Below are 12258 nucleotides of genomic sequence, written 5' to 3' on the forward strand. Positions count from 1 at the left end.
AGTGCCAAGCTCTGGGGGAGTTCTGGATCCTCTAAGGACATCTCTGGGCAGACCAGTCTCTGTTCAGCATGATGCAGTGTCTGTGGGCGTCAGCAGTTTGGCTGGATAATTGTGTATAGTGTTCAGCCTGTGCTGGAGAAGTGGAGGTTTTTTCTTACAAACCAAATATACTGGTTTGGAAACCATGTGAAATGTGGCCTGTGGTCTGAGAGAGCAAGTTGCATTGTGGGCCGGTGTGCTGTGCCAGTTTAATGGACACTGTTGTGGGATGGAACATTCCATAAGGCCTCTAATGGAGGGTCAGAGGTGGCATTGCATTCTGGCACTGTGCAGAGGAGAGACATGGGCTTTGCAGACAGATGGATGTATCTAGGAAACCCCAGCTTTCTTGTCTGTAAATGAGGTTCCTCATAATATAATGGTGATGCTAGAAGCTGGAAATTTATTAGAAGTGTAGTTTCTGGCATAGAATAGACAAATCATGAAAGGAAACATCCTTCATTCCTTTCCCACTCATCTTTATTTCCAAGTTCTTTTGTTTCCTAGCTTTCTCCCTTATCTCCTCTTTCTTCTTTTTTCTTACTAAAGCCTTATGTCTATAATTAATTAAATGAGTTATATCAATTGCTCTCCTTATTTTATTTTGATGTTTACATTGTACCTGATTCAGTCAGTGGGAGGCTGTACTGGTTGGCTTCTGTGGCTTTCTGACTTGTCCTCATGATGCTCTGAGTTTGTCCTTATTAGCTGCTAGAGCAAGAAGTTGCAGGCTCACTTTGTTCTTTCCTTGACTCAGTCCAGGAATTAGATAGTTATCCAAATAGCCCTGGATTCTGTGAGGAAAATGGCATTTTGCAACCAAGATCTGGAGGCTTCTTATTATTGATCTGCCTTATAGTTATGCCCTCTTAACAGAGCTAGGACATACATATCTATCTACTTGTATAATGAATAGATATGACACATTGTCATTTCTTTTTATAAGAAACAGCCCAAATATCTGAAGAGAGAGAGAGAGAGTAATAGGGCAGGATATGTCATATGGGTGTAAGGTGCTAGTGAGGATCTATTTCAGGAGATGATATTTACAAAGAGTTAAAGTGGGAAATGGATAAATAAGAACAGAGAGCATGGAGATTGTTTTAGTTCCACAGGCAATAATTACAAGGACCCAAACTGAGTCAGGATGGGGAAGAAGTGGGGTCAATGGGACTGATCATTGCAGAAAGTTGGAGAAGTAGAGTGAAGGCAACTCTCAGGTTGACATCTCAAAGGTCTGCAAACTCAATGTATTCACTAGAGAATTCCTGGATGTCTTTCTTAGCACTCTCCTACTTATATATAGCTGGGTCTCATCAGAGGTATCTCAGACCTCACTGGATGGCTTTTCATCTGGGCACAAGTCAGAGAGATCTGGTAATCATCCTCAGCATCTCTGTCCTCCATGCTCAGGTCCAGCCATCTCCATGTCTTGTGGATGGAAGTTAGTGTGTCTCTTAGGCCCTTAGGATGTCTGCATCCTCCTAGTTCCAGGTACCATTTTCATCCTTCCAGAATATGTGGGCCTTTTAAGTGGGCCACATATATCCATGATGGATGCTCTCTAGTTTGTTTTCCATTTAGCTGCCAGACTACATTCTAAAACCTTACTCTGTTCATGTCACTTTCTTCTATGAAAATATTTCAGTGGCTATAAACTGATTTTCTAAAATAATTCAATAATTTCAAATTAGAATTATTATTATTAAATAGCTGTACAAAGGAGTTTCCTTTTAAAACGCAGTTTGTGAATGCAAAGTATTTTGATTAATGTCGCCCCTTTCAACAGCCTCACTCATCCCTTCCCTACCCATCCCTTCCCTCACTCATCTTAATTTTGTAAGCCTATACATTGGGTTCTTGTCTGCATCTCTCCCCTGTTTTCCTCATCATCTATTTACCCTTTTCCCTTTAACCTTTACCCTATCCTTTTTGAGTACCTGCTTCCTGGTGTTTTATTTTGACTAAACTTTGTTTTTGACTTTCTAACGAATTACACTATTTGAGATCTCCCTTGGGTACTGTATTTTAGCTAAATACATTTCTATACTCACCCAATGGATTTACTTAAGAGTTTATAAGCTAAATCTAGCTTCCACATAGAAGGAGAAACATAAACATGAATCCTTCATCTCTTTGTGCCTGACTTACTTCACTTGATATATTTTCCCCAAGGAAATACAAATCAAAGCAACATTGAGATTCTGCCTCATCCCAGTTAGAAGGGCCATTATCAAGAAAACAAACAACAGTTGCTGGCAAGGATGTGGTCAAAAGGGAAACCTAATATACCTGTTGGTAGAAAGCAGTTTGGAGGTTCCCAAAAACATTAAACATAGAACTAACCCATGATCCAGAAACTTCACTCCTGGGCATTTATCCAAAAGATGACAAACCAGGATACAGTAAAGCTACCAGTACAACTATGTTTATGGCAGCCAAGGTATAGAATCAGCCCAGATGCCCCTCAATGAGCATGAATGAATGGGTAAAGAAAATGTGGTATGAAGTTGTATAGTTCACACTCATCTGTGTCTCCTGAGCTCCACGGCTGCACTTTTTCCTCCTTTTCCCTCGAGTTCTGTACCCTCCCCCCAATCCTTCTGAAGATGAACACTGGAATACCATATATAAGGGGAAAAAAAACAGAATGAATCAAAAACTAAAAACTAAAAGAATTAAGATGTAATAAAATAAAGAAAACAGAAAAAAAAAAGAAAATGTGGTATGCATACACAATGGAATTTTACTCACATTAAAAAGAATGATGTTGTGCCATTTGTAGAGAAAGGGAAAGACTTCCAACTGATTTTAAGATGAAGATCACACTCTTGAATAAGTCCTGCGAGGTCTTGCTTGTCTGCCATGTTCATCCATCTTACATCTTCCCACGTACCCTCCCTCATCCATCCCTCAGGCTTATTGGACTGCTTCCTACCACAGGCCCTTGTGTCCCTCTTTCCTACAGTCCTTATAGTCCAGAAGCCTGGGTAAGGAACCATCAGCTCTGGGGGGGGGGGTGCTCCTGAGGTGATTAAGGCCTGGGCCACATGGGATTGTGGGGTATTAGGAGGAAAATTGTTCAGCCAGAAGTTCAGTCCTTCTCGTTGCTTTCCTAGTCTCATTTTCATGAGAACTTGGGAGTTTGACTCCCCAAGGTGGTAGCTGGAGGGATAGAGTCTCAGGCCCCAAGGAGAGAAATTTTGCTCCCTTTGGACCTTACTGTGAAAATAAGATGCTTTTGTCTTCATTTTTGGCCACAATTACCCTTTAACCTCGTGGAATTTGTAAAGAGGCAGGAGGGAGGGTGGGAGAGCAGTGTTTTTAAATGTGGCATTTAGAAAGCATGCAGTGGGCTAATCTATCCCCACCCTGCAGAAGCTGCCCTTTAGTTTTCTGAGAGCTGTCATTTACAAAGAACTGCAGAAGGCATGCTGTCCATCTGCTGTGGCAGCAGACAGGGCTGGAACTGAGCAGACACAGGATAATGGGAACTGCATCAGATAAGTGCATCTTGGAAACATGCCTGAAGGTGCCAAGGGCCTCTGTTACAGACTCATTTATGCATTTGACAAATACCTTCTCAGTACCTACTATGTGCTGTGTATTGCATACAATGCATATATCAGAAAGCGAAGATGAACTCTGTATTCTTGTGACATTTGGTTTTTGACTTGAGAAGGCAGAACATAAGCAGTATCATGCATAGTATGCAAAACTGTGCTGAGTGTTATGGAGGAATATAAAGAATCCTATGGGAGCTTCAAGAGTGGGAAGGGTTTGCATGCTTATAAAACTTTCAGCAATGTAGATATTTAGGCAGAGGCCAGGAGTGAGTGGAAGAGTGAGCTATGTGGGCATTTGGAGAAAGAGAAGTCAAATAGAAGAGAGTAAAGACCAAGGCCCTGATGTGTGTTTGAATCATATGAATGGAATGAAGGGAGAGATGAGAAGAACAGAATGAGTTGAAGTCAGTACAATGGCAGGACAAAAATCATGAGGGCTCTGGTATGTTATTTGAAGACCTTTGACCTTAAGTCTGAGGGATATGGGTGGATATTAGAAGGTTTTTTTGAAGGTAGTATTGTGATTTGAACTCAGGGCCTCACACTTGCTAGGTAGGCACTCAACTACTTGAAAAATGAACTAAAATCTGGTTCTAAAGCCAGACTTGTATATGCTACAAGAAGAGACTCATAAAGAAATGGCCTCCAGCTCCAGGGAAACACAGGAACAGATAAGTAGTTCTAGGGAAGTCCCAAGAGGCCCAGCCTCTCCTATTGTCCCTTCAGCTGGGCAGTGGCTATTGTCTCTTTTAGTGGCATGGGGAGTAGGCACACCAGCCCTTCAAGACCCCCGCCCTCTTTCCCAGAAAGTATATTCCTGGCAGCAGGCTGCCTCTTCTTTTTTAGCCACCTAAGTTCATGATCACTTCTAAGTGATCACGGCCAAGGGCTGTGAGTATAACTGAGTGGAACTGGTAGTCACATCTGACCATGAATACAAAGGGCCCCAGATGCATGCTTAGTCTCCACCCACAGGTCTCTTTTCTCATCCCACATCCTGCCTCTGTCAAGATCAAGAGGAAAGAGAGCATAGCAACTGCTCTGCTTTAAGCTATAGCTAGAAGATAAAGATGGAGATGGTTTAAGCAATTCTCTTCATAGCACTTCCTTTCCATTGACAGAGATGTGGAGATGTGTAAATGCGTAATTAAAAAACATTGCTCAGCGTGAGTGCAATAAGATTTTTGACCTTTCTCTGCTACGAGTAATTGCTCTATATGGCCTTAGGGAATTTATGCCTTGCTTAGGCCTCCAATTTCCCATCTGGCTGGATTAGCTGGGCTCCTACTCTAGATGTCAAGTTCCTATAATCCGATGAGCTCCTCCTCCATAAGCTTCTGAAAGAGTCACTCATGACCAGCAGCCAGACTAAACCTTTCTCCAGCCTGTTCTGCCAGAACCCAGGCTGTTCTGTATCCTTCACTCAATGGCAGCTTTGAGTTGCAGGAGACATCTGTATTCTGTCCCACTGACAATCACTCACATCTGCTGACAGTGGCAGCTGCCATCTACATCACTGCATGCTTCGCTACCACACATCTAAAGGTCACCCCAACAAAACTCTTGCTTCAAGTCTGGGAGGGCTCACACAGGCCACTCCATTCCTGCCCTTCTTCAGGCTGATGTCAGTTTCATCCTCTTAAAGCACAATTCTCATCGAAACATCCTCTTAGAAGCCTGTCCTGTGTCCCTACTGGTCCAAGCAACTCAGTTTCAGCGTGACCCTGTACACTCTGTTCCCAGCACATGGGTCTCTTCTGTTCAAGCTTCAGAGGCATGCTCTACTATCCTCACAACTGACCCGTCTTCCTCTCATCCTCATCCTTCTCCTCACAATCTGTTATCGTTATAGTAGGCAGAACATCTTGTGTTTCAGCTAAAAATGTTCTAATAAAGCCTGGCACACACAGTGGCTCATGCCTGTAATCCAAGTTACTTGGGTGGTGGAGATTGGGAAAATGTCAGTTCGAGGCCAGCCCAAGCAGAATAAGCTGGACCTCCTTGTTCACAGCTGTAATCCCAGCTACATGGAAGGTAAACCTAGGAAGATTGTGTCTGAAGTTAGTTTCAGGCAAAACATAAGAATCTACATTAAAAATAACAATAACTAATGGCAGAAAAAGTGCTGGCAATATTTCTCAAGTGGTAGAGTGCCTACCTAGCAATTATAAGACCCTGAGTTCAAATTTTAATTCCATCTAAAAGGATTTAAAAACCTTCTAATATCCATGTACACCATTCAGATTAAAGGTCAAAGGTCTTCAGATAACATACCAGTGCCCTCATGATTTGATATCCATTATTGAACTGAACCGAGGTCCTAAATTTTACTCCAGGTGTTGATATCTAGGTCTGCACTTGACTTGAATTTGTTCATTTCTCATCAACTTTCTAAGCTTTATTATTAAAAAATAATTTATTTGTAGATACTTCTGGGTTTTCTACATAGATAAAAAGGGTGAATTGCTTGTTTGTACTTAATTCTTGTCAGAATTAGGGATACTTGGTGTGATCAGTAGAACACAGGTCTTTACCTGGCAGACCCAGCCCTGTACAGGTATTAGGCTGGTTGAATTTAGCAGAGACTACTTTCAGCCTCCACTCACTCCCTTGACTATGCGGCTTGCATCGCTAGGAACATAATGACAATTTGGATTATTACCTTTCTTACATATTTCTTTCTATCTTCTCTATCCAGGATGTCTAATTGAATAATGTATAGAAAGAAGTTGGTAAAAACAAGGCATCATGCTCTGATCTCCCAGGAAATGTTTTAAATATGTCATTCAGTATGTTGTTTGTGGTAATTTTCTCTTTTTATATAGTAGATGCTGTTTAATTCATTTAAAGAGTTCATAAATTGGTCTGTTCTACTCCTAGTTTTCTTAAAGGTTTTATTGTGAATGACTGTTGAATTTTATTGAATTTTTCTTTATTGAGACAATAATAAACATTTTTCTACTTATAACTTTTTTTTTGTCAGTCATGGAGTTTGAACTCTGAGCCTGGACACTATCCCTCAGCTCTTCAGCTCAACACAAACGCTCTACCACTTGAGCCACACACCACTTTGAGTTTTCTGGTTTTCTGGTGTTTAATTGTAGATAAGAGTCTCATGGACTTTGAACTGTGATCCTCAGATCTCAGATCTCAGCTAAGATTACAGGTATGAGCCACTGGTGCCAGGTTGCTTATAACTTCTCAATGTTGTGGGTTTAATTAATTTACTTACTAATGTTAAAATAATTATGTGGTTTTAGTCTAAACCAAATGTGATCAAGCTGTATTATTTATTTATTTGTTTACTTAGCTGTACTATTTATTTATTTATTTACTTAGGCTGGTTCTGGGGCTTGAACTCACAGCCTGGGCGCCATTTCCATGCTTCTTTGTGCTCAGGCTAGTGCTCTACCACTTGAGCCACAGCTCTACTTCCAACTTTTTTGGAGTAGTTTATTGGAGATAAGAGTCCTTTGGATTTTCCTGCTCGGGCTGATTTTGGACCTTGATCCTCAGATCTCAGCCTCCTGAGTACCTTGGATTACAGATGTGAGCCACTAGTGTCCAACTGTGTAGCTGTATTATTCCCTTCCATATGTAGCTGGATTTTGTTTGCTAATATTTTGCATAATGAATTTTCCTCTATGTTCATATATATGATCATTCTGTGTAATTCCTTTCTTGTGTTTTTGTTGTCTAGTTTGAATATCAAAGTTATGATTGCCTCGTAAGATCAGTTTTTTCCTTATTCTCTAGAAGAATTTGGGGAACTCTATAATTCTTTGAATGACATAAATTCCTCTATGAACTTCTTTTGGCCTGGCATTTTCCTTATAGGAAGATTTTTCACTACTGATTAGTTTAACTATTTCTCCTTGAATCATCTTTGTTAAGTTGTAATTTTCTGGGAACTATCAAGTTCATTTAAGGTTTATGTTTTCAACGACATTCTCCTATTTATGTTTTCAATAATATTTTTATCTGCCTCATCTATAAAAATAAACCTCTTTCTTTGAGAATATTTTTGTTTTCTCTTTTCTTCTTTATCTTACTAAATGCTTGTCTAGCTTATTTGCATTTTCAAAAGCCAACTTTAACTCTATTGGTAATTTGTTTGCGTGTTTACATTTTGTTTTATTTCTCTCATAATTATCTTTCTTCTATTATTTTGAAATTATTTTATTCTTTTTAAAGTTTCTTTTATTAGTTGTTAAAATACTTCTGATTTTTAGAAGCTATAGAAGTGTAGTTTTTGCTCCAAATTCTACCTTATTGAGGTATTTTTAAAATGTGTATATTTTAAATATTTTGTAGTCAGTTTTGCTCTCGTTTCTGATATGATTTTTTTCTTTAGCCTATGACTTCTATGTGTAAAAAAATGTATGAGAATGTTTATGTGGGGGTAGAGATTGCAATCTGTAGAATCTGTAGAATGACATTTTTTCCTTTTTTTTTTTTTTTAGTTGTATTTGGGTATGTACTCAGGGCTTGGTCATTTTTAGGCAGACACTCACTTAAGTCACTCTAACAGCCCCTTTTTGGGTCTGTTGTTTCAGGATAGGATCTTACTTTATGCCAGGCCTAAACTGGACTTCTGTCTTCCTATTTGTACTTCCCTATGTTACTGGGACAACAGTCATGGCCAGTCATTGGTCTAGATGGAGTCTCTCAAACTTGTTTCTGCCCACACTGGTCTTGAATTATAATCCCCTGATCTCTGCCTTCTAAGGAAGGATCATAGGCTTGAGCCCCTGAGCCTGGCTGAGACTCTGTCAATCTTTTGATATTTATGAGACTTGCTTTAAGCTATTCCCCACCCCCCCCCCCATTCTCTTCATCCTCCTCTTATCTCTGTAATGCAGCACTAGTAATCTTTGCTCATAACTTACTGGTTTGGTTATGGTTACTATTATACATGGATGTATCTTTTTCTATACTTTCCTATTTCGGATTGATTTTTTTTTCTTCTTAAATCATTTATTTTTCCCCTTGGAAGAAGTATTTCTTTCTCTATACTTAGGCTTTTACTTAGTTATCTTAGATATTATAAAATTAATTTTAAAAACCTAATAAGCTTAACATTAATTCACATCTCTATTTTTCTCCCCATGCAATACAGGAAATGTAGCACACTTACATTTATTTTAATTATGCCATTCTGAATTTATATACAATATTTAGACTTACTTTTTTCTTACCAATGAAATACTATAATGGTTTCTCATAGTCAAAGTTTACTTGGATTTATAGTTTTGGTTCATATAAATGATTTGTTTATTAGTGTGTGTGTGTGTGTGTGTGTGTGTGTGTGTGTGTGTGTGTGTGTGTGTGTGTGTGTGTGTGTGTGTGTGTGTGTGTGTGTGTGTGTGAGTTCCAGTCCTGGGGCTTGAACTCAGGGTTCAGGAGCACAGCCCAGAGCTGTGTTCTTTTGCTCAAGGCCAGTGCTATACTATATTAAGCCACAGCTTAATTTCCAGCTTTCTGGTGGTTAATTGGAGCTAAGATTCTCACAGATTCTCCTGCCCTGTCTAGCTTTGTACCTTAATCCTCAGATCTCAGCCTGAGTAGCTAGGATTATAGGCATGAGCCCTGAGCACCTGGCCATTATGTATTTTCCTATATCAAATCTTCTGTTTAAGATTGCATTCCTTTCTACTTAAAGAAAATCTTCCAGAATTTTTTAAAATAAGTTTTTTATTGTGAAAATACTGTACAGAAGGGTTACAATCACATGAGCAACAGAATTCCTTCTAGTGTGAAATTTTTTTTTTTGGTCAATCGTGGTGCTTGAACTCTGAGCCTGGGCACTGTCCCTCAGCTCTTCAGCTCAAGGCTAGCACTCTACCACTTGAGCCACAGCTCTACTTCCTCTAGTGTGAGATTTTAATTTTTCTAAAAATGCCTTATTTCATCTGTGTCCTCACAAAAGAAACAGAACTTCAGAACAATTATTTACAGCCATCAGTTATTTTCCTGATATTTGCTGAATTTCATGATTGCTATTTAGTAGTTATCACTCAGTTTAGTTTGCTTTATCCTTCGTAGGGTTTTCATTTTTTTCTGTCTTCAATGTTCTTCAGTCTCAGGAATTGTCTAGTATGTATATATGTTTTATTTTTATCTTGATAGTACTCATTGATTTTTGGCTTTGAAAGGTGTTCTGATTGAATATCACCTTCTTCCTATATTTTCTTTTATCTTCTTTGGAAATATGATACAATATTTGTTAGATTAATACTATGCTATATTCCTTGGTATTAGTTTTTTCATGTTTTGTCTCTCTTTATCAGAGAGAGGGCTAAATGTTGGGTGATTTCTTTTGTTCTGTCTTATACCAATCCATCTTTTTACTGTGGTTAATGTGCCCAAGGGTTTTTTTCATTTTAATTATTTTATTTTGATTTATAGAATTCTATTTGATCCTTTCTCACATTTTCATGGCTATATTTTACAATCTTTGTTCAGTGAAAATCTTTTCAAGACTCTCTTGCATTTCTTGACACTAAATTCTGTAACTGAAATATAAATTCAAGCCATGGCTTCTACAAGAGTCAGACAGTAGTTATCAATTCTCAGCTTTCCTTGGTGATACTCCAGGTAAAATGGTTCATTCGCCATTCACTTTTACCTTGAGCTTTTGGTCTTCTGGAGTCCTAGTTGATTCCTTACTTTTAGAAGTCCCTAGGTTTTTTTTTTTTTTGGAAGTCCCTAGGTTTTATCTCCTGTTCTCTCCCTACCCTCCTCTTTGTACATACATAAGACAAAAGCTTAGAAAATAGAGGATTCTACAGACATTCTCAGAGGAAAAACTGCCTTAACTCCCTGTGGTTGCTTCTGTTTGACTTTTGACCTCTTACATTTTTTTGTTAGTTCAGTGATATATTTTAAAAGCCAATAAATGCTTCTTTATGTTTTAAAGTTGTTCTGATGGAGAAATTTTGAAGTATCCAATCTACTATTGGATGGAAATAAGAATTCCATGTGACTTTTTTCTGTAAGGAGAGGACTTGGTTGTTGACATAAAATTAATGGCTGAAAAATAGTAAAGTGTGATAGATGATCTTAAGGAGGGGCTAGAATCTTCATGCTTAATTTATTCATCTACTCTCACTCTGGCTAACCATTTCCACATCTTTAAAATGAAGATACTAGTAGTACTAATTGTTTTAAACCTTTAAAAAGATAAATACATTCATGTATGTGAAATATGGCACATAGTTAAATGACTAATATCTTACTTCACTAACTTTAAGGTGCAATATATTGTAAGATGCCTTGATACTTCATAAAAAGAAAATGTTGTTCCATTTAAACTAATACACAGTACCAATATGCCATTGGTCGAAACACAATCTGTTAAAATATGCAACATACATTTTAGAATGACATGACTATAGTAAATTGTAGCTATTTTTATGAATGAGTACCTAAGAGTGAAGAAGGTAGTGGCTTAGAAACAGAATCTTACTCTTCAAAGTGATAAGGCTTTAATGCTCATGGATATTTATTCTAGTCCATCATCATACTTATTAAATGTCAACATTGATCTTTGGATTTTTTTTTGGGGGGGGGTCCGGTCGTGGGGCCTGAACTCTGGGCCTGGGAGCTGTCCCTCAGCTCTTCAGCTCAAGGCTAGCGCTCTACCACTTGAGCCACAGCACCACTTCCGGCTTTTTTCTTATGTGGTGCTGAGGAATCGAACCCAGGGCCTCGAGCATGTAAGGCAAGCACTCTACCACTGAGCCACCTTCCCAGCCCATGATCTTCGGATCTTTAGAACTCCTATTTTATTCCTTCCCTTGGGAAGTCTCTGGGCTTTATGTTCTGTTTTCCCTGTTCATAATACAGAACTCACAAATTACAGCATTCCGTGATATTCTCAGGGAGAAAATCTAGTCTGTTAGGGACTGTCCAAATGTTACTGTAAGACATTAACATACTAGATAAAAGATGAGTTTTAGTAGTGCAATGTTCTGTGAAGGGGCTGTTATTCATGTTTGATACACTTCCAAATAGTTCACTGAATAGCAAGATGTAGACCGTGTGGTCCTTGTGCCTGACACCTTCTCTCCCTCAACTTAAAGAATTCTTAAGCTGAGTGTGTTATGACAATTGCAATAAGATTTGTGGAAAATGATTGTGTTGTGTTGGGTTAGTCTGCTTATAACCCTAGAATGGATGGATTTTGTGCTGGCTTTGGTTTCTTTCATTAGTAAGCTAAGAAATCACCAATATTATGACTGAGACAAGATTCTGGTTCAGTTTGGATATGCCTTTGTATGTCCCAAATTCTTTGCCACACAAAATGTGTGCTGGAATGTCAGCTATTTTTTTAGATTGTTACTAATCATATAAAATGTGTTAGCTTTTTTGTCTGGGCTTATTGAAAACATGCTTTCATTCTTCATCTGTTTTGTGCTACTGTAACAAAATTCTACAGTGTCTATAACAAACATAAATTTATAGTCTATAACAAACATAAATTTATAGGCTCTCACTACTGTTGGTTAGGAACTCCAGTGTCAAAGTACCAGCAAGTTCTGTGTTTGGGAAGGCCCTTCTTCCAAATTAATGTCTGTATGTTGAATCCTCTGATGAGCAGGGAACCTGGATCCTTTCATGGTAGAAGGGAAAAGTGAATAAAGTTTAGGTC

Source organism: Dipodomys merriami, unplaced genomic scaffold (genome assembly GCF_024711535.1).
Source record: "Dipodomys merriami isolate MVZ:Mamm:240054 unplaced genomic scaffold, mDipMer1.0.p SCAF_133, whole genome shotgun sequence".
Taxonomy (NCBI): Eukaryota; Metazoa; Chordata; class Mammalia; order Rodentia; family Heteromyidae; genus Dipodomys; species Dipodomys merriami.